The sequence below is a fragment of the Rhinopithecus bieti genome, unplaced genomic scaffold (genome assembly GCF_001698545.2).
Source record: "Rhinopithecus bieti isolate Rb0 unplaced genomic scaffold, ASM169854v2 scaffold_7509, whole genome shotgun sequence".
Taxonomy (NCBI): domain Eukaryota; kingdom Metazoa; phylum Chordata; class Mammalia; order Primates; family Cercopithecidae; genus Rhinopithecus; species Rhinopithecus bieti.
In genome coordinates, this window is record NW_016805750.1 from 792,369 (window position 1) to 817,514 (window position 25,146).

The window sequence follows — 25,146 nt, forward strand, 5'->3', positions numbered from 1 at the left end:
AGGATTTCTGGCATCTCAAGTGTGGATGCTGTTCTGAGCCAACCCAGGACAAGGTGAAAGGTAGGAGCTCTCTTTTGGGGGAATAAGAGAAGAATCCCATTCCTGAATCAGCAGGTACAGACACTTGCAATATAAGAGGCACACACAGAAATGTTTACCTGAAGAACTGCCTGGTGGATGGCTAAGAAAGCAGCCCTGCTTAACACACACACACGGAGAGAGGGATTTTGCAGCAAGACAGTGAATGATCTGCTTCTCAGCGGTGGCGGGGCCCTGTGAGTGGAATCCTTACATGCCCTCTTCCATGGGCTTCTGGGGTAAGAGCAGAGCAGCCTGCAGGCCTGTCCACCCCCAGCCTTGAGGTAAATTCCACCAGCGAACCAGATCCACCCATCCATCCAGAGCTTACAGTCAGCCTTGTGAGAGAATGGCCAGAAATAAAACAGAAACTCCTTTACTTGTAAATCCCTAATTTATAAATACTTTGAAACAATGAAGAATCGCCAGCTACTGTGGTAAACAGAGCACAGAAGAGAGACAAGTAAAGGTTCTAGTTAGCACTTGCTGAGCACTTTGTGCCGGCACTTTTCTAAAGATTTTGCAAATGGTAACTGATGTAATCCTCACATCCACTCTCTGGGGTGGTTTTCTTTTCTCTTTTCTTTTTCTTCGAGACGGAGTCTCACTCTGTTGCCCAAGCTGGAGTGCAGCGGCATGATCTTGGCTCACTACAAGCTCCGCTTCCTGGGTTCACACCATTCTCCTGCCTCAGCCTCCCAAGTAGCTGGGAATACAGGTGCCCGCCACCACGCCTGCCTAATTTTTTGTATTTTTAGTAGAGAAGGGGTTTCACTGTGTTAACCAGGATGGTCTCGATCTCCTGACCTCGTGATCTTCCCACCTCAGCTGCCCAAAGTGCTGGGATTACAGGCGTAAGCCACCGTGCCTGGCCTCTGGGGTGGTTTTCACAAACGAGGAAACCAAAGCACAAAGGCTAGATGGCTTGCTCTAGGTCAAAAAACGAGTGAATGCCAGAGCCGGGATGAAAACCCAGGTTCTCTGTCTGTCATGAACATACACTGCGTGGCTCTGAAGAGAAAAGAGAAAGTTAAAAGGAGATAATCTCTTATAGACTTTAAATAACTTTTCCAGTGAAATTCAAGAAAATGTCACATCCATAGAAATAAAACAAAGCCAAGTTGCTATATAAAAGAAACAATATGTAAATCAGAACAAATCATTGGAAATTTAAAATACGATGGCCAAAATAAAAATGCAATTAAGAAGTTGTAGAAGTCATTAAGTCTTTCAAAGTATAGAGCAAAACACAAAGCTATAAAAAAGAAAAATAAAATTTGAGGAGCATTGGCAATCAATGTATTGAGAAGGCAGTCGCCATCTAATAAATGTTCTAGAAAAAGAGAAGTGAAAAAAATTAGGGAGGCTATCAAGACTGTTTCGTAGAACTGAAGTGTATCTGAGGTTTTAGATTTAAAATGTCCACTGATTTCTTGGTAACATGAATACAAAATAACCTAGACATAAATTTATTCCCAGGAAATTTCAAAGTACCAAGTGTCAAAAGAAGTTTTTTCACTTCCAGAAGTGAACCGGAAACTTCAGACTGGTACAGAAATATTTCACTGCCACTAGTAGGCATGAGAAGGCAGAGACATGATGTCTTAGATGTTGTGAAGAAAAATTATTTGAGCTTGGGTATTTCCAGCCTTCCCTGTTCTTGCCATCCAGCTTTGCGCCCCGGGAGACCAGCAGCTATGCGCTACCTTGCCCTCCAGCTTTCAGTTGGGTTGTGAGGATGAGAGATACCAGCAGAAGACTGAGAGGAGAAAGAGAATGAAGTCAAAGTATGTATCCCCTCATTGTGTTCTTGCCAGAGAGTTGCAGATTGGCTGCGTCTCTTCACTCAAGACCACAGGTCAAACAAGGAAGCCCTCCCTGTTCATCTGCTCTCTCTTTGGGCTTGCAGTGGATCTGCCACGATCCCTTTGATTTTCCTAAATGTTACCCACATCTTGTAATGCCCATATCTTTCCTTATCCAAATTTGCCCAATTACATAGTTAGGGGAACTATCTGAGACAGATAAACTTTGATAGAGAGTATGGAATTTCAAATCTAGAAATTCATACCCTCTAAACTATTAACAGAATAAGAAACAGAGATGCATGTATATTACCTATGGTTATAAAAATAACTAAAAGGATAACTAAACATAAAATTATAATGTCAAGAAAATGTATGAGGAAGACATTAGAGGGAACTAGAGTAGTGTAAAGAAGTAAGTTATTTGTCTCCCACGTTCAAGTAAGGAAAGAAAAGAAGTTTTGTCTGAGGAATGCAAGCCCTTTCAAATGATGAGGCCTAGAGAGACATGAAATGAGATAGCAATCACATCCTACTTCTGCCTTTAAGCTATGTATTCACCTATTGAAACAGCTTGCTATTGTCACAGATAACTACTAATTAACCTAATCATGCTTCACCAGACACTATATTCCACACCCCATCTCAGGAGAAACTCCTGCTCAGGAGTCATGTGGCCAGAGGGCACTAGATTTGTAACTTCCCCGGTTGCTCCCACAACGCCACTATTATAGAACCTAAGATTGGTCTCTTGATATATTTTTTAGACTTTTGCATTCTGGCAACAGACTGACCCCACCTGGACTTGTGACTCATCACTCAACCAGTCCTATGGCCCCTACCCAGAGGCAGACACAGCATATGAGGACTGTTTTCCACACCCCTGTGATTTCACCCCCAACCAGTCAGCAGCACCTATTCCCCAGCCCCTGCCCAATAAACTATCTTTGGAAAACTCTAACCTTTGAGCCTTCAGAATGACTGATTTAAGCAGTAGCTTCAGTTCTCCCATGTGGTCAACCTAATGTTAATTACACTCTTTCTTTACTGCAACATCATGGTCTCAGTGGACTAGTTTTGTCTGCAGTGGGCAGGAAGAACTCACTGGGCAATTATAGAAACATAGTCTTCCTCATGGCAGAGGAAGCTCCTGGAGGGATTAATAGAAGCATGACACACTTACTAAGGACTGGGTTTAGAATGAACGCAGTCACCTCTGCGTGAATTCCACTGGCAAAATCAAGTCGTCAGGCCCGGCTCAACATTAGCTGGCTGGGGAGTACCGTTCTTCCATGAAGGTAGGGTAGGGGAAGGGGATGAATATTTGCATAATGATAATATAATATAATATAAATAGGTATAAGGAAGGTAGAAGATTGAAAGCAAAATCAATGTTCTTAATTATAAATTCAATGATTGGCATAATCCAGGGGTGGTAAACTGTGACCCACAGGCTAAATCCATCCCAGGTCTCTTTTTATACTGCACATGAGCTAAGAAGTTTTATATTTTTAAAAGGCTTTGTGGAAAAGGAGGAAGAGGAGAAGAAACAGAGACTATTTGTGGTTCACAAGGCCTAAAATATCAACTGTCTGACTCTTTACAAGAAACTAGTTGATGACTCCTGGCATAATCACACACAGAGGAAATATTCTAAATGCTTTTGAACACAATAATTTGATTGCATATTCCTGGTGGAATCTACTTTCTGATAAAAGAACTTTAAAAAAGAATATTAAACTGTTTTCTGTCGTATTTTGGTATTAGCAATGGTATTGTTATGAGAGTATCATATATGTAATATAGAATTAAGCAAATGATTAACCATGTGGTTTTGTTGGAAATTTGCATTTTATCATTGGGAAAAATACAGATATAAGATCAATAAGGTAAAGTCATATGGTCTTGAATTTGACTAAATTCAATGAACTAAAATCATATAGTCTTGAATTTGAGCTGAGTAGCAGTGTGACCTCATTTTATATTTTATCTTAACTTTTTTTTTTTCCTGGATCCTTGAAAACAATGACAAAGCAAGTATCCTAGACGAATAGAAAGATAGCCCATGTTCCTGGTTTGGAAGACTCAATTATGGTTAACATGCCGTTTCTCCCCAAATTTATCCAAAACTCAGTCAGTCCAATTCTAACATCAGGAATTTGTAGAAATTGACAATCAGATTCTAAAATTGATATGAAAATGCCAGATGCCAGATACCTGAAATATTCATAATAATTTTTTTTAAAAAAGAAACATTTAGAGGATTGACATCTAATTTGAAGACATATATAATATGTGTTGATACAAAGCTGTATTAATCAAGAAAGGTAGTATTTGTATAAAAGAAAAAGCAAATAAATCTGTGGAACAGAATAAACTGTCCAGAAATAGATCCACATATGAATGATCCAATGATGTTCAACTAGGATGCTAAGGTTATTCAATGGAGGAAAGACAGTCTTAACAACAATTGGTGCCAGAAGAACTATATATCCATATAGAAAAACAATTAATGTTAATCTTTCCTTTACACCATATAAAAGATAACTCAATGCATCATAGACATTAATTTAAAAACTAAAACTGTAAACTTCTGGAAGAAAACATAGGGAAAAAATCTTTGCAACTTTAGAGTTGGAAAGCTTTTTTGATAGGAAACAAAATGTATACGTTTTAAAATATGCTTTTTGAAAGACACCTATGATATTGGTCTTCAACCCAGTTTTCTGACATACAACCCTTTTTGAAGATTAGAATCTCCAAAATGATGTGTTTTGTATGCTAATGAGTTGACTGGTAGCTGGGGGACCCTAGGTAGCTTCAGAATGGGAACAGTTATCAGAAAGACCAAGGCAGGATTTCAGGGTCAGGACTTTAAGCCACACCCCACAACAGCTGGGAAGAGAAGAGACGCTGAGGGTTAAGTTCATCACCAATAGCCAATAATTTAATTAATCATGTCTATGTAATGAGGCTTCCATTAAAACCCAAAAGAACAAGGTTTGGAGAGCTTCTGGACAGCAGAACATGTGGAGGTTGCTGGAGGGCGGTGTGCCCAGGGAGACAGTGGAAGCTCCATGCCTCTTCCCCACTACCTTGCCCCATGCATCTCTTCCTTTGTGTTCTTTGTAATATCCTTTACAATAAACTGATAAATGTGTTTCCCTGAGTTCTGTGATCCACTGTAGCAAATTAATTGAACCCAAAAAGGGGGTTGTTGGAGTCCTGATTTATATAACTAGTCGTTCAGAAGTTCTGAAGGCCTGAACTTGCAACTGGTGACTGAAGGGTGCAGTGGTCCCCCTCACAGGCTCAGTGACTGAGCTCTTAACCCGTGAGATCTAAACTGTCTCTACGTAAACAGCGTTGAATGGGAGGAGGCCCAGCTCCTGTCCACTGCAGGCTTGATTGCTTACTCATTGGTGGGGAGAAATTCCCACACGTTTGGTCACAGAAGTCTTCTGTGTTGATTATTGTGTGGAATGACAGCAAAGGAGAAACAGATTGAGTTTTTCCACCTTCAACACCATGAAGGAAATTAAAAGGAAAGACCCAGTTCAGGAGAAAATATTCTTTAAATGTTCATTTGATAAGGAACTTGTCTTAAGAATATATAGGCCGGGCGCGGTGGCTCAAGCCTGTAATCCCAGCACTTTGGGAGGCCGAGACGGGCGGATCACGAGGTCAGGAGATCGAGACCATCCTGGCGAACACGGTGAAACCCCGTCTCTACTAAAAAATACAAAAACTAGCCGGGCGAGGTGGCGGGCGTCTGTAGTCCCAGCTACTTGGGAGGCTGAGGCAGGAGAATGGCGTAAACCCGGGAGGCGGAGCTTGCAGTGAGCTGAGATCCGGCCACTGCACTCCAGCCTGGGCGACAGAGCAAGACTCCGCCTCAAAAAAAAAAAAAAAAAAAAAGAATATATGAAGAACTTTTACAACTCAATAAAAAAAGAAAAAACTGATTTTTTTTTTTTTGAGACGGGGTCTTCCTCCGTCACCTAGGCTGGAGTGCAGTGGTGCCATCTCAGTTCACTGAAACCTCTGCCTCCCGGGTTCAAGCAATTCTCCCCCTTCAGTCTCCCAAGTAGCTGGGACTACAGGTACATGCCACCATGCCTGGCTAATTTTTGTGCTTTTAGTAGAAACAGAGTTTTGCCATGTTGCCTAGGCTGGTCTCAAACTCCTGTGCCCAGGTAATCCACACTGATCCAGCACTCCTGTGCTCAGGCCTCCCGTAATGCTGGGATTACAGGTGCGAGCCACCGTGCCCAGCCAAACTCTAATTTTTTTAATGGGCAATGGATTTGAATAGATACTTTACTAAGTAATGTAATAAAAGGCAAGTAAGCACATTAAAAACCTATAATCAGATGATCTTCAATGGGTGAACAGATTATTGGCTCATGATGGTACATCCATACCATGAAATTCTACCTACCAATAACAAGGAATGAATTATTGACAAATGTGGTAACTTGGATCAATCTCCAGGTAATGCTGCTAAGTGAGAAAAGCCAATCCCTGAAGGTCATATACTATATAATTCCTTTTGTTACACATTCATAAAATGACAAAATTATAGAAATGGAGAACAGATTGGTGGTTGCCGGGGATTAGAGACTGGCAGGCAGAAGTCAGGGAAGCGTGGCTATGAAAGGGCAGCAGGGGGGAGCCTTGTGGTGATGGACATGTTTGGAATCTCGGCTGTGCTAATGTCAGCTTTCTGGCTGGTTATTGTGCTATGGCTTTGTAATATGGTACCATGAGGGGTAAGCAGGGTAAAGGGTACACAGGACCTTTCTGTATTTATTTTCTAACACTTCATGTGAATCTATAATTATCTTGAAAGTAAAAATTTAATTTAAAAATCCTTGCAAATAAAGGGGAGAAACCAAAGCCTGTGTAATGCCTTTCCTCTATGCAGGCTTTCTCAGTGGAACCACAAAACTGATAAGGGAAAGTTTCTTTTTATGAACATATTTCAGCTGACAAATGAAGAAGGTGCGATGCGGCTAGACTATCCCCATGTGTAACCTTCTGTGAGGTGACAGATTATGACGCGATCATTGATGGCTGTGAACATCACACAATAAGGTCTTATGAACCTCAGGCAGCACCACCTCTAAAGCAGTCTTACCACAAAATCTTAAACCTGGACCTGATCAAGCATCTGGACTGGCTTATGGATATAGAGAAAATGTAGGGGACAGATGAGCATGGGAAATGTCTCCGTGGGGCAAAATTCACAAAATTCAGATTGTTGGAAACTCTCCAGGACCAAAGGTCTAGATTGTTCAAAAACAACAACAATGAAAAAAAAAAAAAAAAAAAAAACTGCCAGAAAGAAAAAACACAGAGGAAGAAGGTAAATTAAAAGAAACATCAGAGTTATACCCATCAATTACAATGAGTAGGTCTGTTTTGGCCCCAGGTTCAAACAAACCATGTAAAAATTTTAAGAGCATCCGTATGACAATTGGGAAAATGTGAACACTGACTCCATGTTTGATGTTACTAAGGAATTATTAACATTTTAGGTGTAAAAAATTGTATTATGGGTATAACTTTTTAAAATCAGGTATTCGTACCTGATTTGTACATTTGTACATTATACATTTTGTACAATTGTACAAAAAACATTTGTATAGATACATACTGAAATATTTATAGATCAAATTATAAAAATCGGAACTGGCCACTCATCTGTAATTGTTGAAGCTGGGTGATTAGTACATGGGTAGGGGGGTCACTATACTAGTCTCTCTGCTTTTGCACATATTTGAAATCTGTAGTAAAATTTTTATTTTAGGAAATATAAACAAAGTAATTTAATATTCCCCATATTGGCCTCTGCAAAACTAATATCTCCTGTAACTTGGGGGATCTTGGAGCTTTTTATGCATGGCATAAAATGACAATGTACATCCCTCTCCCCGCAGGACACAGAACACATTTACGAGTCTTTTCACCCTCATCTCATTGGAGATTTTATTGGGTGAAGAACCCTCAGTAGGCACGAAATTCATTCTCACGAGCAGAGAGATGCATTATGCTCCATTTATTGCTCATCCTAAATTATAAACATTTCCAGTGAATGTAAAGGAAGATATGATTGAAAAGGACTCGATGAAGACAGGATGTTTCTGTACAGTCCTCGTATCTGCTCATCTGTTCCAAACTTTCCAGGGATTTTACCAGAGATTTAAGACATTCTCCCGAGGGTTTGTGGTAGAGGGATTTTTCTTAACTAAGGAGTGCAAGTAGCAAGCAATAGCCCACCCAGTTGGAGACAAAAAGAAGGGTGTCAGTGTTCCCAGTGTTAAAAAACAAAAAAGACATCACCCTGGACACCTCTGAGAATTATACAAGGAGATATACACAGCCCCCACCTTATTTGAATTCAAAAGGAAGGTGGGTTTTGAAAGAAGAACAGGGAGAGTAGATCTCTCTGGATCTTCTGATGCTCACAACAAAGAGCTCAAGGTATCTGAGTCAACTCTTGAGACTTCTCTGAATAGACGGATGAANGAGGGTTTGTGGTAGAGGGATTTTCTTAACTAAGGAGTGCAAGTAGCAAGCAATAGCCCACCCAGTTGGAGACAAAAGAAGGGTGTCAGTGTTCCCAGTGTTAAAAAACAAAAAAGACATCACCCTGGACACCTCTGAGAATTATACAAGGAGATATACACAGCCCCACCTTATTTGAATTCAAAAGGAAGGTGGGTTTTGAAAGAAGAACAGGGAGAGTAGATCTCTCTGGATCTTCTGATGCTCACAACAAAGAGCTCAAGGTATCTGAGTCAACTCTTGAGACTTCTCTGAATAGACGGATGAAGAGAGCATATGACAAGCTTGCCAACAGGTCCCAGAAGTTTTAAGAGAAAAGAACAGATTGCTCTTTGCAAAACAAACCCAGCTAGGTGCGTGGAGCCCCAGTAGATAGAAAGTGAAGAAAACATCAACGTTCTGAAATTGTAGACAGGTGCACCATCCCTTATGGATACCAATCTGTGCTCCCCATAAAATTCTGTGCCCAGGGTCAACTGGCCAGGGACAACTGGCTCACCAGGAGGCCTATATATCATCTTCTCCAGGCCCTAATTACAGCTCTATGCAATAGGACTCAGCCAAGGAGGTGGTTCGGTTTTGTCCACTGGGTCCCTTGAGGTCCATGGTAACCTCTTCTTCATTCTCTGCAGGCAGATCACACTTTATAATAAGATCAGAGGCAGAGAACTTTGACAACTACCCCCTTGCCCTCTGGCCCTGGGGTCAGGCCTACTCAAACAACATCTGCTGTCCCAAACCCGGAGAAGTGTAGATTTTGGCACTGGTAGAGGAATAACAACTATTGTTGACACTTGATCTTGTGGGCCTGAAATTCCCACTATGTTTTCACAGTTCGGAACCTATTCCTGCCACCTCTATCAGGGAAGATAAATGGGCATGAATAATGGGCAGACGAGTTTCCCAAAAGCCCAGACAGGCTGCAGGGAGCACGTGATGAGCAGACAGTGCGGTTCATGCCGGGGAGCCCAGGTTTATCCAGGACTCATCCTCACTCCCTTTCTCTACAGATAATTGGACCCAACAGGACCATTCTGAATCACTTTTCTCTCTTCAGTTATTCTTCAGTTCTACTCAAAGGGTCAGTTTAGGGCATAATTAAAGTCAATTACTTTCTGAAAGACCATCAGGACAACCGTTAGAGAAAACGATAGCAGCCCCGCACTTGCTGTAGGAATTATTAGCTTGTCAGCCTCCAGGCTCATGGAGACAAATGATCAAAAAGTTAGAGAGATCCAGGTGTTCACCTATTTGCTCACTTATTCTTTCATTGTGAGTGCGCATGTGTGGGTGTGTGTGACATTTATTATGAGCCAGAGGGCAGGAGCCAGCGACACAGTGGTGCAGAGAATAATCGTATTCCCTGCCTTCATAGGGCATACAGCTTGGTGGAGGACACAGATGTGAATTCAGTAATTGCCCCAATAAATTCTTATTCTCCTACAGATGAAGAAATATGATACGATGTGATGGACAACAGAGACTTACATGGTGTGGTCTGGGCTGGTCTTTCTGAAGCTAAGACTGACAGGATGAGCAGGAGTTTACCAGACAAAGAGGAGTGGAGGGGTTTTCCAAACACATCTCAGCACAAACTGTTGTCTTTGCTGGGAGCTGAAAAAAGATAGTGTGGCCAGAAACCATTAGGTGAGACGCTGGACATGAGATACAACCTCAACAGGTGGAAGAAGGTCGTGAGAGATGAACAGAGGAATATAGTACAGCAGAGAGGATGCAGAAGCTGACGTCAGGGTGTCTCAGTTTGAAACCAGTGGCCACCCTGTTCCTCTCCCATGTGGTCCCATCATGGGCCTCTCGGGTCTGGGATAAGAGGCTAATGTATATCTTATACCCTAAGCAGGGGTGGTTCCTGCACTTTAGCAAAAAGCTAAGAAACTAGGGAAAAGAAATGGAAATAATAAAGAAATAGGACAAAGACTTTGAAGATCAAAGCCCTCGGGCTGTTCTCTTTTAAAAATTTTTCTATTTAAATTTTCTTTTATTTTTATCAAGAAGGGTCTCACTATGTTGCCCAGGTTGGTCTCCAACTTCTGACCTAAAGCAGTCCTCCCACCTTGCCTCCTAACATGCTGGGATTACAATGTGAGCCACCACATCCGGCCTTCTGGGATGTTTCTCAACAAAACATTGAATGCCAAGATTGGTTTTGTGCCATGTGCCAACTTCACAGAAGCCAGTCTATGAGCCACCAACTCCACTCAGCAATTACATCTTCTGGAGCTTTAGTTCAATTCCTGTAGACACACCACTGCTTGTGGCCTGACTCTGCCACCCAAGTGTACTCAGCCCCCACTGGGGAGTCTGCCAGGCTTGCATGGCTCCCACTGCACTTGCTGTGCTGGGACCGAAAACAGTTTTTGTTCTCCTAGCTTAACTCCACTGGATTCATGGAGGCTCTGGCCTCCTCAATGGTTGTCCTGGGACAGGGAAGCTGGTTAGCACAATTAACACAACCTGGTCACGCAAGACATTGATGGTCCGTAATGTGAACTTTGACTAGTAGGAGACAGAGAATGGAAAAAAGCCAGCAGATAAATTATCTGGCCTTCCTCCAGTATGACGGACTGTTCTGAGCCACAGTGTTTCACATGTCTTCCCTGGAGATGTCCCACATGACTTCAGCAACCAGCTGGATTTCTGGAGAAACCGTTGCCATTCTGGTAACATATGACCTTGTATTTGCTTTCTCTCCTTCCTGCTTTATCTCCTTGCGTCCCTTACTTGGTTGTTGGGATTGCACCTCCCAATAAAGCATTAGCATGTCGGCACTGCTTGGGGCTCTGTTTCCTGGTTTAAGATTCTGACTCCTGAATGCTGAAGCAGTGAGTTCAGAAGGAGGAGTCCAGGCTGGGCTCAAACCTGGTGAACAAGAGTGCTGTGGTGCATGAATGAGTTCTTCCACAGATGTGAGAAAAGATACTTAGTACATGCCACCCCTGAGCTATCCTTCTGTGGCAAATGTGTGCTTAAGGTCAGCAGTTCCCTAAATACACTTGAGATCACAGATGAAGCAAAATCAGACTAGCTCCCAACATAGAAAAGCACAATAGGAAAGAAATATTTGGTGGTGAGAAGTTCATAGCTATGAGCAAATTAGGCAGTGAGACCCAGCATGCACTGTGGGAGAAGTTGAAAACAAAAACATGGATAAAATTGCTTAATGGATTATAACAATATGCATGACTGTGTGCCAGGCAGTGTGCTAAGACTTTCTTGTTTCATCCCATTTGCTTATTATAACAGTACTCTAAGACATACACTCTTACAAACCCTTATTTCACAGAGGAAGAAACAGGCCCAGAGAAGTTGGCTAACTCATCCAAGGTCACAGAGCTGAGTGGCAGAGTCAGTCTTGGACCCCAGGAAGGCTGGTTTTGAATTTCATGCTTCTAACCTGAGTACTGACTGTACTGCTTGGTGGAGTTCTCTGCTAGTCCTAACTTTCAGGCAGAAGTGAGCACTACTGAGATCACATGCCTGTTTTGAGGGGCTGATACCAGGAGGGAGATTAGACTTTTCTGTCTAATCTGTAGTTTGTCTCTTCCATGAGTCTTGGGATCAGAACCCTGAATCAGAGAGCGACGGATACTGGCCAAGGTAGATGTGATGGTCTGAATGTGTTTAACACACAGCATGTATTAGAATCCCCAACTCAGCAGTGTCAGGAGGTGGGGCCTAATGGAAGGTGTCCAGGTCATGGGGGTTCCACATTCATGAATGAATTAGTGTCCATTATAAAAGGACCTGAGGCTGTGAATTCCATCTCTTGCTCTTTCTCCGTCTTTCTCCCTCTTGCCTTCTGCCACGGGTAATGCAACAAGAAAGCTGGCACCAGATGCAGCCCCTTGATCTTGGACTGCCCAGCCTTTAGAACTGTGAGCCAATTAAATGTTTTCTTTGTAAATTACCTGGTCTCTGGTATTCTGTTATAGCAGCACAAACAGGCTAAGATCGTAAGATAGTAGGGAAACAAGCTCCAGATGTACTTGAAGTCTCTTATTCTTAATTTAGGAGTTAAAGAGCAATCCCCTCCAGTTTCCATTAGAAATGCTTCTTCCATATCAAATATTGTGGGATAGCCTAAAACACCTTTCAACACTTCTCCAAAATTCAACAGATATGATTTCCACAGACTTTACTCACAGGGGCTCCAGTAGAAAAGGAAGAGGCTTGGGTTTAATTGAAGGTGGCCTCAGACATCTGTGAGGAACAGTCCTTTTAGAGACATATCCCTACAAAGAAAGCGTCAGAATTATTATCCTAATACGTGGACATCCACGGTTCCTTCAGCACCATCGAAATGCAGAGACAATGGGGAGATGCAGGGAGAGGGCTCTGCACAGTGCGGCCAACTTGCCAGGTTGAGGACAGACAACCTCCATGGAGCAGGGACTTCAATCAGTTAATTCCCCACCCCCATTGTTGCTTACTAACATGGGACACTGATTAAAAATTAGATTCTCTGCACGAGGCTTAACTTATAATTTAAGAACTTTTGCTGTACAACCATTGCAAAAACAATTACATAAAGATTAATTAGCAAATTCCCGAAACAGTAGTAAACAGCAAAGTAGTTTAATTAAAACCATTATCTCCAAAATCTGAACGTTAATAACAGTTGTAGCCCAGGGAGAAATAAGAGGCACACTGGCACAGAGTGGAGTAAAGGGAGGATGTCCTTCAACACCAGCCCAAGTGTCGGCCCAAGTCTCCACGGCTGCTGTGCTGTTAATTACACTCCAGAACTCTCTGGCCACCACGTCTTGAGAGGCCCCAGGCTCCTCCTATGAGCCTCTGCATCTGTAGCCTTGACAAACATGTCATTGCTGGCCTGCCTCCAACAAGAGGCCTTTAGCCCTCAGAAGAGAGGTAGGCAGCAGGGGGCACGAACAAGACATTTTAGTGGGGAATTCATAAAATTTGGATTTGTCAGAAAACATCTGTAACGATGACTCTTGTCCTTCGGAAGACACTGATAAATTTAACCCAACCCAGACCCCTTAACATAAACTCTGAAATAAAAGTTTGGCAAAGGAAGCCAGTGAGAATGAAATGTAACCATAGCAACTATGCAGTCAGCACACACACTGTACGATCACAGGGTCACAAGATCCTCACGAAGCCACACTATCTTCATTCTGTTATTATTTACTTATTTATTTATGAGACAGGGTCTCGCTCTGTTGCCCCAGTTGGAGTCAGTGACACAAAGTAGTGTGCGGTGCTCAGTGCAGCCTCTAACTCCTGGCTCAAGTGATCCTCCTACCCCAGAGTCCCCAGGGGCTGGGACTACAAGCACATGCCACTAAGCTCAGTTAATTTTTTTTTTTTAATTTTTTTGCAGAGATAGGGTCTGACTACATTGCCCAGGCTGGTCTCAAACTCCAAGCCTCAAATGATCTTCCTGCCTCAGCCTCTCAAACTGCTGGGATTACAGGCGTGAGCCACTGCATGCTGCCGTATTACCTTTATTCTTAAGCCAAAGTCACTTGCTTAGCCTCGCACATGGGGAGTCTTCTCTTTTCAACTCTAAAGCCCATTTGTTCACCTTGATACCACACAGATGCCCTTTGTGGTGCAACATTTAGCCCAATGAAGGCTAATTGTGTGAGTCTCACCATTGTGTGAGTCTGGCGTGAAGTATGCCCTAGACTTGACAATGATTGATTTCTCCAAAGAACCCCTTCAGCAGGGAGATCCCAAATCAGAGAGACCTTGCCTTCACCCGGGACAGCCAATGTCTGCACAGCTCCACACGAAGCACCAGCTACTGTGGAGGGGTTGACCTGGGCCTGGAGTCCAGGACAGGCTGAGGACCGCCCCTCCTCCAGTCCCCTCCCTGAGTATCAGTCCCTGAGTTAGACACTGTCACAGGGGAGGGTTAGGAAGCCACCTTCTGACTCACCACACCCATTCCAGCCATGTCCTCTCGCCCTGGCAAGCACCCAGGGACTGTATGTTGATTTGTCTCTCCCCTAATACAAGGCCCTGCCCTCCACCAGCAGAGCCAGACTGTCTGCCTGCAAGCCTGGCTTTTTATTCTGCTGCACTCCAGAAATTATGCAAATCACGGCTATTAGTATAACAGCTTTGCAGAATTCAGAAGAAAAAGGCAAAAAAAAAAAAAAAAAAAACCACGATTCCAAAATCCCTGTGCTTGGTTAAAAGACCATGAATTTCCCCATTGTCCTCACTCACTCTCTCGTCAATATGAGATGTGTGCATCTGAAGCCTGCTTTTCAGTCATATGAACATCTATAAAAGAGACATCAGTCAGCAGAAACCTCTGGAACTGCAACATGAAAGAGAATGAGGGAAAAGCCCAACTCCAGCCAGGATGGAGAAGAGACAAAAGGCGAGATGTAGGAGGTGGCCCCGGAAGGCCCAGGCGGGGGTCTCTAGAGGAACCTAGGAAGACTCTGGTGTGGAACAAAGCTCCAGTGTGCTCTGAGCACTCTCGCTGTCCTTCCAGAGGGCCTCATTCCCCTTCTCACTCATCTCACTCACCACACTGGAAGGCTCCGGAGGGCAGAAGCTGCACACCTGTGCCCCGTCCCTTCCACAGCCCTGAGCAATGAGCAGGCACAGAGGTGGGGCCAGGGGAGGGCATGGAGAAATTGAGCTCCTTTGCTCACTCATTTCAGGGAGACCGCAGTGGTCTTGTTCCCTGTGAATGGACTGAGTTGCTTCTATCACTCAGAATCCCCGAAGGAACAGGTGGCGCATGGACATCAGAGGATTCAATAACCTGACAATTTGCAAAGATTTCGGTGGAACAGTGACAGCAGAGGAACGAGGGAGCACGTGATCCCAGGTGATCAGAAGGAGGAAGCTGCCTTGAGAGCAGGGACTCAGCCAGCCCGAGGTGGCCCTGCAGGGAGGACGCAGGAGGAATGAAGGCCCTGTCTCCCTCCTCTCTCCTTCTGCCCTCATCCCAAGGAGCTAAGGGAGCAGAGGCAAGGAAGCCAACTGGGTCATCCCTCCACGTCACCTCCCGAGGCCCAGAGCAAGGCAGAAAAGCTTCTGGGCCAGGCTCTGGCAGCACCACTTGGATATCCTTTGTAAGATGACGACAATGGTCCCGGGAGAGCACAACCGAACACCTGGCGCCCTGGCCCACGTTGCCTCCCAGCTCCCCTCTCATCAGAGATCCATGACAGCTCCCGCACCTGGCTCTGATGCTGTCCCACCTCAGGGTCATTCCACTTTTTGCTACGGGGCCCTGTCTGATTTCACAAGAGACCTCTAGGTCCACACTAAGACAGCCCAGAGGTATGGGCTTATCATCCCTGGGGATAGGCAGTAGCAGATGGTGGATATACAATCCTGCTTTCCATCTTTCAGGTGGAGAATTCTGGAAGACATCCTGTCCATGTCTTGGTGGGTCCTGGTGGACTTGAACCCCTGCTGTCCATGGCAGCAACTTTATTCATGTGCCTTCCCCGTCTCACTGTCCTTATACCCTCACTCTCATTTCCTGCAGTCACCTTCAAATAAGCAATCTGCACCCAAGACATTTTCTGGGGCTCTGCTTTTTGAGGAACTCAACTAAGACAAGTGAAAGCCAATAAATGGCACTGAGAGAGTTGATTACAGATATAAAAAATTATAATGTCAGATTGCTACCTCATGCCATACATACAAACCAATTCCTGATGGATTAAAAAGTTCAGTGTAAAAACCCAAAGCCTAAAATGTTTAGGAGCATATATTTATGAGTTTGGAGTAGGGAAGGATGTTTTAAGTAAGACATAAAAACTGCTAACCACTCAAAAATTGATCATGATTATGACCTCGTAATTAAGAGCTTCTGTTTATCAAATGACACCATGAAGAAACTGAAAAGCAAGCTATGAACTAGAGAAGGTATTTGCAACCCTCCAATAAGAGAGGGTTATTTAGTATATCCTAAGAAAATCAAAAGGAGAAAGATTTTAAATTGTAGGTCACAGAGGAGGGTAAATATATAAAAAACTCAAAATTAGTCATCAGAAAAATGCAAATTAAGACCCAAAGTAACCATCAAGAAAGGCAATAAAATGTGGCAGTTGAGAGCAAAGTCATTATGTCTGGTGGAGTTGAGCCCTGGCTTAAACCCGTGGGTGCCAGCTATGCGATCTTGCTGGCATTGCTTCCCCACTCTGTGGACAATAGCTTTCCATGCATTAAACAGGAATAACAGTAGTTCCTGCCTCCTTAGGTTGCTGTGTTACATGGAAGAAGACATGCAAAGCTCTTAGCGCAGGTGCTTCACAAACAGTAAACATGCAAACTATTTTTAAAAACCATTTCCAGGCGACTCAGAGATTATGTAATGGGTGCTTAATGGGAGCACAGCAGTACAGGTTTTTTATTTCGTGTGATCCAAAATATTGCACTTAAATAACATGTGGGTGACCTCACAGGAAGGAATGGGTTCTGCCAGCGGTGTGTCTATGTACCGTACTGCAGCCTCAAACACAGAGGAATGCATTAGCTGCATGTGAGCCCTCGTGATAAAAGAGATCTGAAAATAAATTGTGTATTTAATTCAGAGGGACTCCAGAGCTGCTCTTCTGGGATTGCAGCAGAAATCCTGGAGAAAGCTTAAGATTTGGGATTTTAGATCTTTATGCATCACTTACATCCACACAGAAAGAGAGTTCCAGGGACTGTGCACCCACAGAACAGTGCAAACCGGCCCACCCTGTGGCAGCCAAGACCTCCCGGAGCACGTAGCCATGATGAAGGGGAACGGCAGCTCCCCGATGGCCTCCAAAGGACGCAAAATGGAAAGTGAAGATATATCAATGGCCTGAGACAATTCTGGCAATGACATTCATATGGACATTACGTTCCTGAACAGCAAGGGAACCCTGTGAGAGGAGGGAACAGTGAACTGGGGACCTAGATTCCAGCCCTCTCTACTCTGCGGAATCTCTGTGACAACTTTCAATGAGGGAGAATCATTTCTAGACTTCCTGGGGTTGGACTGAGGATCTCCAGAAGCAACCAACTTATATTCAGCATACACCAGATGCCAGACACGGCGTGCAATTATTTGTATGCATTTTCTGGTTCAATCCAAAGAACTGCTCTATAAACAAAGCTACCAGGACCTACAGAGGATCAGGGTTAGGAAGTGGTGAAGCTGGTATTAGATCAAGCCTAGGTGAAGTCATGTTTGAGAAAGCACTGAAAGCTGAGTACAGTCAGAGGATTGTTTCCAAAGTTAGGCCCAAGTGGGCTTGCGAGAGCAGGCATTACCGCCAAAACAAAACAGTGACCCTCAAGGCATTGGAGGCAGACCCCAAGCAAACCTGCACATGCTGGGAAAGGCCCGAGGCCGGGAGGAGGAGGTATTCTCTGCAGCTGCTCAGTCTGTTCATTCTGCACAAGGAGCAGCGCTAGCTGCTAGGATACCCTAACAGCTCTGGGGCAAGCAGGGCATTTACTCCAGGCTCTGCAGCAGGAACTCCCATCATGGGGAACGCCCACTATGCATAGCCATCTGGGGCCTCACGCTTCAAGCCACAAGCCTGCCCCACTTGGGCCCTCAACCCCACCTGTAAGGTAGGAGCAAGTGTTCGCTCTTACCCCCCATAAAAAGAAGTGAGGAAGAAAATCGCCCATGGTGTGTAGGGGTTTGTGTGTCTGTGCATGTGTGTGTCTGCACAAGCATGTGTGTGTGTGCGTGTCTGTGTTTCTGCATGTGTGTCTGTGTATGTGTGGCTTTAGTTGACAGTGGCAGTCCAGGTCTGCAAGTTCTAAGGTGCAGGCCCACATCTCTCTAGAAAGGACAGTCAGAACCACATTAATCGTTGCGTTGCAAGTACTCCACACCTCGCACTGTTCTCAGCACTTCACATAAACTAATTCACTTACTTCTCCCAATAACCCTATGAAGCAGGTGCTATTTTTATCCCGGTATGGCTTATGGAAAAATGACAGTGCAGAGAGATTTCATCTTTATCCAAGATTACACAACTAACAAGTGGCAGCACTGAGATCTGAGCGCGAAGAGCCAGGCTGCAGGGCGCTTTACCTGAGATGGAGACACTCTGAACTTCTGCCCCCTACCCTCATATGCCTGGGTGATGGAGGAAACACAGGAGGTTGATTTTAATTATACTTCCTGTGAACGCACAATTCGCTAAAATCATAAGAATTCTATCCAATGTGAAAAGCATACATTTGCAACTCACTGGGGTGCCATACGTCATGAAAATAAACAGAGATGCTGCCCTCGGGAGGTTCAGGACAGGGGCGCAGTCAGGGTTGCATGAGGGCTCCAGGAACCCTCCTGAGGACTGAAGGCACCCCTGGGTCCCAGGGCCCAGACTTCAAAAGCCCAGAGTGTTCTGTCTCCTGACAAGGCACTGGGGATCCAGGGACAGGTTCTTTACTTGGAAACTGGCTGAAGGCCAGCTCCACTCATGCCACTGCCAGGTACACACTCTGCTTGCTGCCAGGAAGATCTCAGAACAAGAAGCTCCCCCTGGAGGGGAGGGAGGAGATGCTACAGTCCAAAGACAGCATGGAGAGGACAGGGGGCATGGCAGAGAGAGGCGAGGAGAGGCGCAGCAGCGTTGGAGCCTCAGCTCTGAGAAGAGCTTGGGAACCTCCTTTGTTCCTGTGTACCTTCAACTGGCCAACTCACTACTAAACACCACTGTGTTCTAAGGCCTGGGGAGAGAGTGGATTAAAAAAGGCAAGCTTCCTGCTTGCATGAAGCTAACATTCTAGAAAAGAAGACAGGCCATAGGTGGACCGTCCCACTGGCCTGTCCACCTTCCTCATCTACTCTCTCCGAAGGTCAAATACAGCCACCCTCAGAGTGCAGCACAAGGGGAGGGGAAGAGACAGGCACCCCCAGATCACCAAACATAAGCTAAAAATGAGAGAAATGGGCACACTAGAAGTCCAGTCCCCAATGTGCAATATTGCCGTGGAGCAAGCATGTATCTGAAATATAACAGTATTTTTAAAATGGAGAGACAGGAATAGCACCCGGAACACACTCTGCAGAGAAGTGGGCCCTGGCATGCGCTACGTTGTTCAAAGAAACATCGCGGCCCTACCTGACATTCTCAGGTATCCCCTGGCTTCTAGGAAAACCTGTCACCAGTGAACAGACGTCAGGGCACAGATTGGGCCCGGTGTCACAGTCATTGTGGCCAGGGCTTCTGGCTACAATGGTTAAGTGAGTCCAGGAATCTGTTCTGGCCCCATCTAAATGGTGCTATTTTAATGCTAGATTTCCTTGAGGTAATAAAACAAAAACAGGGAAACGGGGGGAAAGGATAATAGTCATAAATCACTAACCTAGGAGTCCAAACCCCCATTTAAAAGTAACTTGGAAGGTTAGAATAAAAAGGCAGATGCAGAAGCAGTGTTGAAATCCACAAAATAAAAAACTTTGCTGTGCCAAAGAAAGACTCAGATCCACTGATTGCCAGAGTCTCTGGAGCCCCAGCTAAAATGAATGAGGAAAGGCCACCACTTCCACCAGGGAGGGCAAATATGCGCCCCTTCCTGGGCCAGTTCTCCCGGAGAGCTGCTGGGAACCTTGGACACGTCTTCCCTGGAAGAAAAGAGGCTGCGGTCAGTTCAGTGCCCGCAGAGAGGACGGTGGTCACCGCTACAGGTGGCATTCTAGACCTAGTCGATGTTTTGGAATCTCAGGGAAAATGAAAATGCCCACAGACATCTACACAGGAAAAGAAATAAGAAGAAAATAAGAATTTTAAAAGAAATAGAAATCTTTCTGACCTCAGACTTCTCTGCAGCGTTAAGTGTTGGCAGCAGTCGAGTCCTGTCCCGGGAAAACTGGGAGGAAGAGATGTAGCAAGCTGTTTGTCACGTCTGAGAGGAACAGAAAGGGCAGTTCGAGAAGTGGAGGAAGTTAGATAAGACCAGTCAGTGGAAATCATGAGAAACGACAGAGATTAGATCAGAACACATTTGGAAAGAAAAACATTACATGATTTAGTAAGTTGGAGAGTTGACCCTTTGAAGAACCCAATCAAGTACAAAACTTTAACAAATCTAATTAAGAAAAAATAGAAATAAAGAAAATTGGAACTAAGGAAAGAGACATAACATATGCTGATAAAAGTAATTATAATTATGAGATAATATTATGCACAGTTTTATGCTAATAAATTCCATCAACATGTAAAAATGTAACACTTAGTGAAAATAATAAATTAGGAAAAATAGCTCAAGAGGAAGTAACACCCTAGAATGAAGCCATAGCCACGGAAGAGACAGGAAAGTATTGTCAGTACACTGCCTTGGAAAGTCTTTGGAGGTGATGAGACTTTATTATTAGTGCATATTGTCTGGACTTCATGGAATAGATAAATTGCATACTATAAAATTTACAGCAGAATATAGAAGAAAATGAAAGGCAAATCCATTTACTTTATGAAGAAATTCTATTAACCAAATCTGGCAAAAATAGCATGAAAAATTGACTCACCAGCACTTCCCGAAATACAGTGGTGGGGAGGTTTTTCTTAACAATAATGGCAAAGGAAGAAATCATTAGGAACAAGATGGATAAATGTAATTAAGTTTAAATGTTAAACCTCGTATCAGAAAACACTGTAGTAAAATTCCAAGGGAAATGACAAACCAAAAACCATTTGTAAGAAATACAAGAAAGGATTAGTTATTAACACATTAAAAAAAATCCTCTCACAATTACAAAAACACTATATAACCATAATAGACAAGGACATTGAGACAATTATACAAGCAACAGAAATGAGCAATAAGCATGGAAAAGAAAGGCTCAAGCTCACTAGAAAGGCAAAGAATTACAAGTTAAAATCAGGATGTCATGTTTTTGCCTATTAAATGGGCAACCATGTAAGGGTTCTCTGCCATGGGCAAGACCGTGCACTGATAATGGAAATATAAATTGATGTGACATTTTTGGAAAAGGATGTGACAACATTTTGCAAGAGTTTTAAATGTGTTCAGATGCCCTTTGGCCTGGTAATTCCACTGCTGGGAATCTATTCTAAAGAAATGGTCAAAGATAAACAGAAAATGTGTGTTCTTCCCTAGCATAGCTGTGAGTTCCCCTAACTCAGGGGCCTTCCCATTGTCCTGTGGACTCCTCCTCTATCCGATCTCTAAACACTTGGGACCCAGGACCTATTACCTGGGACTGCTTTTGGCCACACTCTCCCTGAGGGATCTATTACTGTTCCATAGTTTGAAAAAGTCGTCCGCACCCTGATGACTTCTAGATTTCCATATCCGGTCCCAATTTCTCTGAGTTCTAGCCTTGTCCATCCAGCAGTCTAGTAGACATCACTACTTGAATATTCAATAAGCACCCCAACACAACAGGTTCCAAATTAAACTGCTGGTCCCCTCCCAAGCCTTCCTCTCCTGTGTCTTATCTATTTCAGTAAATGACACCACTGTTTACATAATTGCTTAGATGAAAGACCCACAGTTTATAACTGAGTTATCTCTTGCCCTGCCACTTCACCTCCAACCCACCAGTGAATCCACATTGTGCTCCCTTCAACATCAATTCTGAATGCAGCCATCCCTTACCAACTCTTCTGTAACTGTTCACATCCAAGACATTGACATGCACCTGAAACGCTGCTCTAAGCTCCTACCTGGCCTCCCTGCTTTCAATCCAGCCGGCCCTCCCCAGTCATGCAATTCTCCGTCTGCACTCAGAGTGAGCTGCTTAAAAACCTGTGACTCTCAAGTTTCCTTCACACTTAGAATAAACTCTGAATTCTTTACCTTGGCCCTCAAGACCTTATTGTGTGGTCTCTGCTCACTTTCCTAGACTCCTGCTCTCTGCTCTCTCTGGCTCTCTCTAAACCAACCACACTGCCCCACCACTGTCCTCCAGTGGCCAAGTTCATTCCTGCCTCAGGTCAAGTTGTACTTGCCTGCAACAATCCACACCTAGATTTAACCAGATTTCGCCTGCTCTGGAAGGACATTCCTGGCCCTGGATGAAAATGACTTCTTCCTTTTGCTCCTGTTTCCATCACCCTCTAGTCCCTAATTCCATCTCAATTTTCCTCACAACGCTGATCACAGCCTGAAATGATAGGTTTGATGCATTTCCTTTCTATTACCTGTCTGGACTCCCCTGGGGATGGGATCTCATCAAACCCCATCATCCTCACTGCTGTCTCCAGTGCCTGACACCGAAGAGACAGCAAATACTTGCTGACTGAGATTAACAGTGGTGAAAACTGAAAACTGCCTGCATGTCCAAAAATAGTGCCATATTTTTTAGAAATATGGTGGAATCTCCGCAAACCCATTAGAATTGTGTTTTCACAAAAAAAACTTTAAGGAAATTTTTCATTGTTAAACAAGGTCATGTGATAAAAAGTAAGATGCAAAATTATATATTTTGGTGATTCCAATTTTGTAAAATTATTTATCTAGCTAGGTATTTAAAAATAAAGAAATACACTAAAACAGTAACAATGTTTGGATCTGTATAATAGAATAACAGGAGACTTTATTTCATTATTTATACTTTTGAATTTTGCAAATTTTATTTAAAAGAAAGTGGCATTGATTGACATTTTTTTCTATTTGTGTTTTTGTGATATTTTGATCTATGTATACATTGTAGAAAAATTCAATCAAGCTAATTAACATATCCATCACCTCACCAAGTTATCATATTTTTGTGTTGAGAGTGTAAAAAACCTATTTTTAGCAATTTTGAAGTATACAATACATTCTTATTAACTGTGGTCCCCGCACATCGAAACGCATCAGTAAAACTTCCTCTTGCAGTAAATTTCGCACTGTTTCATCAGCCCCTTCACCCTGCCCCTTACCTGCCCCACCTCTGGTCACCACTGTTTTGCCCTCTATTTCTATGCAGTCAACTTTCTCAGATTCCACATATGAGTGAAGCCATGCAGGATTTGCCTTCTGTGCCTGGCTTGTTTCATAGCATAACGTCCTCCCGTGCCAGCCACTTTTATAGAAAAAAAAATTGCGTACTCTGAAGTGAGAGAGAAAAATGACTCCTTCCTGGCTAACGGCCAGGAGGGAGGAAGGTGAAGGAGGCGGGTGAGCCAGTTCTAGGGCTGGTCCAGAAGGTGGCCGCTCTTGACCAAGAGATGGATGGGAGTGAGGTAGGGGGTCTCGGGCTGGGCTCGGGCTGGAGGAGCCTGCGCCATTCTCAGGAGCCATTACAGGGACAGGAAGTGCACACGCATCACTGGTCCCTGACAAATGAACAAGTGAACTCCTCAATGGTGAGTCCACGTAGCCCCTAAAGGAGGACATTCTGGGACGCGAGCGTGGCAGAAACAGCAAACATGGCCTTTGCGCTCTGCCCCTGTGCAGGTGTTTTGACCACAGGCTCCTCACAGCCAGCCTGTGAGCAAATGCTGCCTCATGTGCTGTGCACACAGAGGCCACAGATGGGACTGTGGCCTCTGCTGGTTCCCTTGGAATTAAAAACATCATGAGCCCAGGCCTGGAAACACAGAGGCCTTTTGTGCCAGTTAGGTGCCTTCGGGAGAAAGGAGAGGAAGAGGAGGAGGAGGAAGAAGATGGGGAGGAAGAGAAGAAGGGAAGGAGGAGGTAAAGGAAGGAAAGGAGAGGGAGGAGAAGGAGGAAGGCAGGTGAGGAGGAGAGAAGGAGGGGTGAGAAGAAGGGAAAGGGGGAGAGAGAGGGGTAGAGAAAGGGTGGACGGAGGAGACGGGAGGAGGATAGATTTGGAGATGGGGGCAAAACCCCTGCGCCCTGGCCCTCTGGACACTGATCCTAAAAGCTTGAGCCGTTTATTATCTGAATGAAGGAAACATATCTGGGGAGCATTAAGGACAAATGAGTAGAAGAAATTGTGCTCTAGAGAGATGAAGACAGACAGAAACTTCAGACCCATCCACTAAAGGCTGAGGACACTTGGGAGGGCCAGGTCCTGAATGTGTCTCAAGAATCAGGGGTGTGCGCTGAGACAACCAGCTGGACACCCAGAGTCCCTGGCTTCCCCTGTGTCATCTACTGGTGGACCAGCTTATTCTAGAGCAATGTGGAAAGGAAGGATGATGGAGGCAGAAAAAAAGAAGAAAGAGGAGAGAAAGGAAAAATGGACAGAGAAGGGGAGGTAGAGAAAGAGAGAGGCAGAAAGACTGAAAGATTTCAAAGGCAAACTACAGCTGGGCATGGTGGTGCATGCCTGTAGTGGCAGCTATTCGGGGGGTGAGGCAGGAAGACCCCTTGAACCCAGGAGGTGGAGGCTGCGGTGGGCTGTGACCGCACCACTGCATTCCAGCCCAGGCAACAGAGTGAGGCCATGTCTCCAACAATCACCAGCAACAAATTGGTTAAAGTAAATCACCTCAGTACGGCTTAAAAGGAAGTAAAGAGGGCCGGGGGCGGTGGCTCAAGCCTGTAATCCCAGCACTTTGGGAGGCCGAGACCGGCGGATCACGAGGTCAGGAGATTGAGACCATCCTGGCTAAAACGGTGAAACCCGGTCTCTAGTAAAAAATACAAAAAACTAGCAGGGCGAGGTGGTGGGCATCTGTAGTCCCAGCTACTCGGGAGGCTGAGGCAGGAGAATGGCGTAAACCTGGGAGGCAGAGCTTGTAGTGAGCTGAGATCGGCCACTGCACTCCAGCCTGGGCGACAGAGCGAGACTCCGTCTCAAAAAAAAAAAAAAAAAAAA

General features: G+C 44.3%; 1 long non-coding RNA gene across 1 annotated transcript in view; it reads right to left on the reverse strand.

Moving 5' to 3' along the window:
• The window catches only part of LOC108530602 (uncharacterized), a 42,687-nt gene extending 22,378 nt beyond the window's left edge, over window positions 1-20,309 (reverse strand). Inside the window, exons 1-2 of the long non-coding RNA XR_001885896.1 lie at window positions 20,226-20,309; window positions 12,618-12,706 (exon numbers count right to left, since the gene is read on the reverse strand). This is a non-coding gene — a long non-coding RNA (uncharacterized LOC108530602). The remainder of the gene's footprint in view (window positions 1-12,617; window positions 12,707-20,225) is intronic.
• Window positions 20,310-25,146: the final 4,837 nt, after the last annotated feature.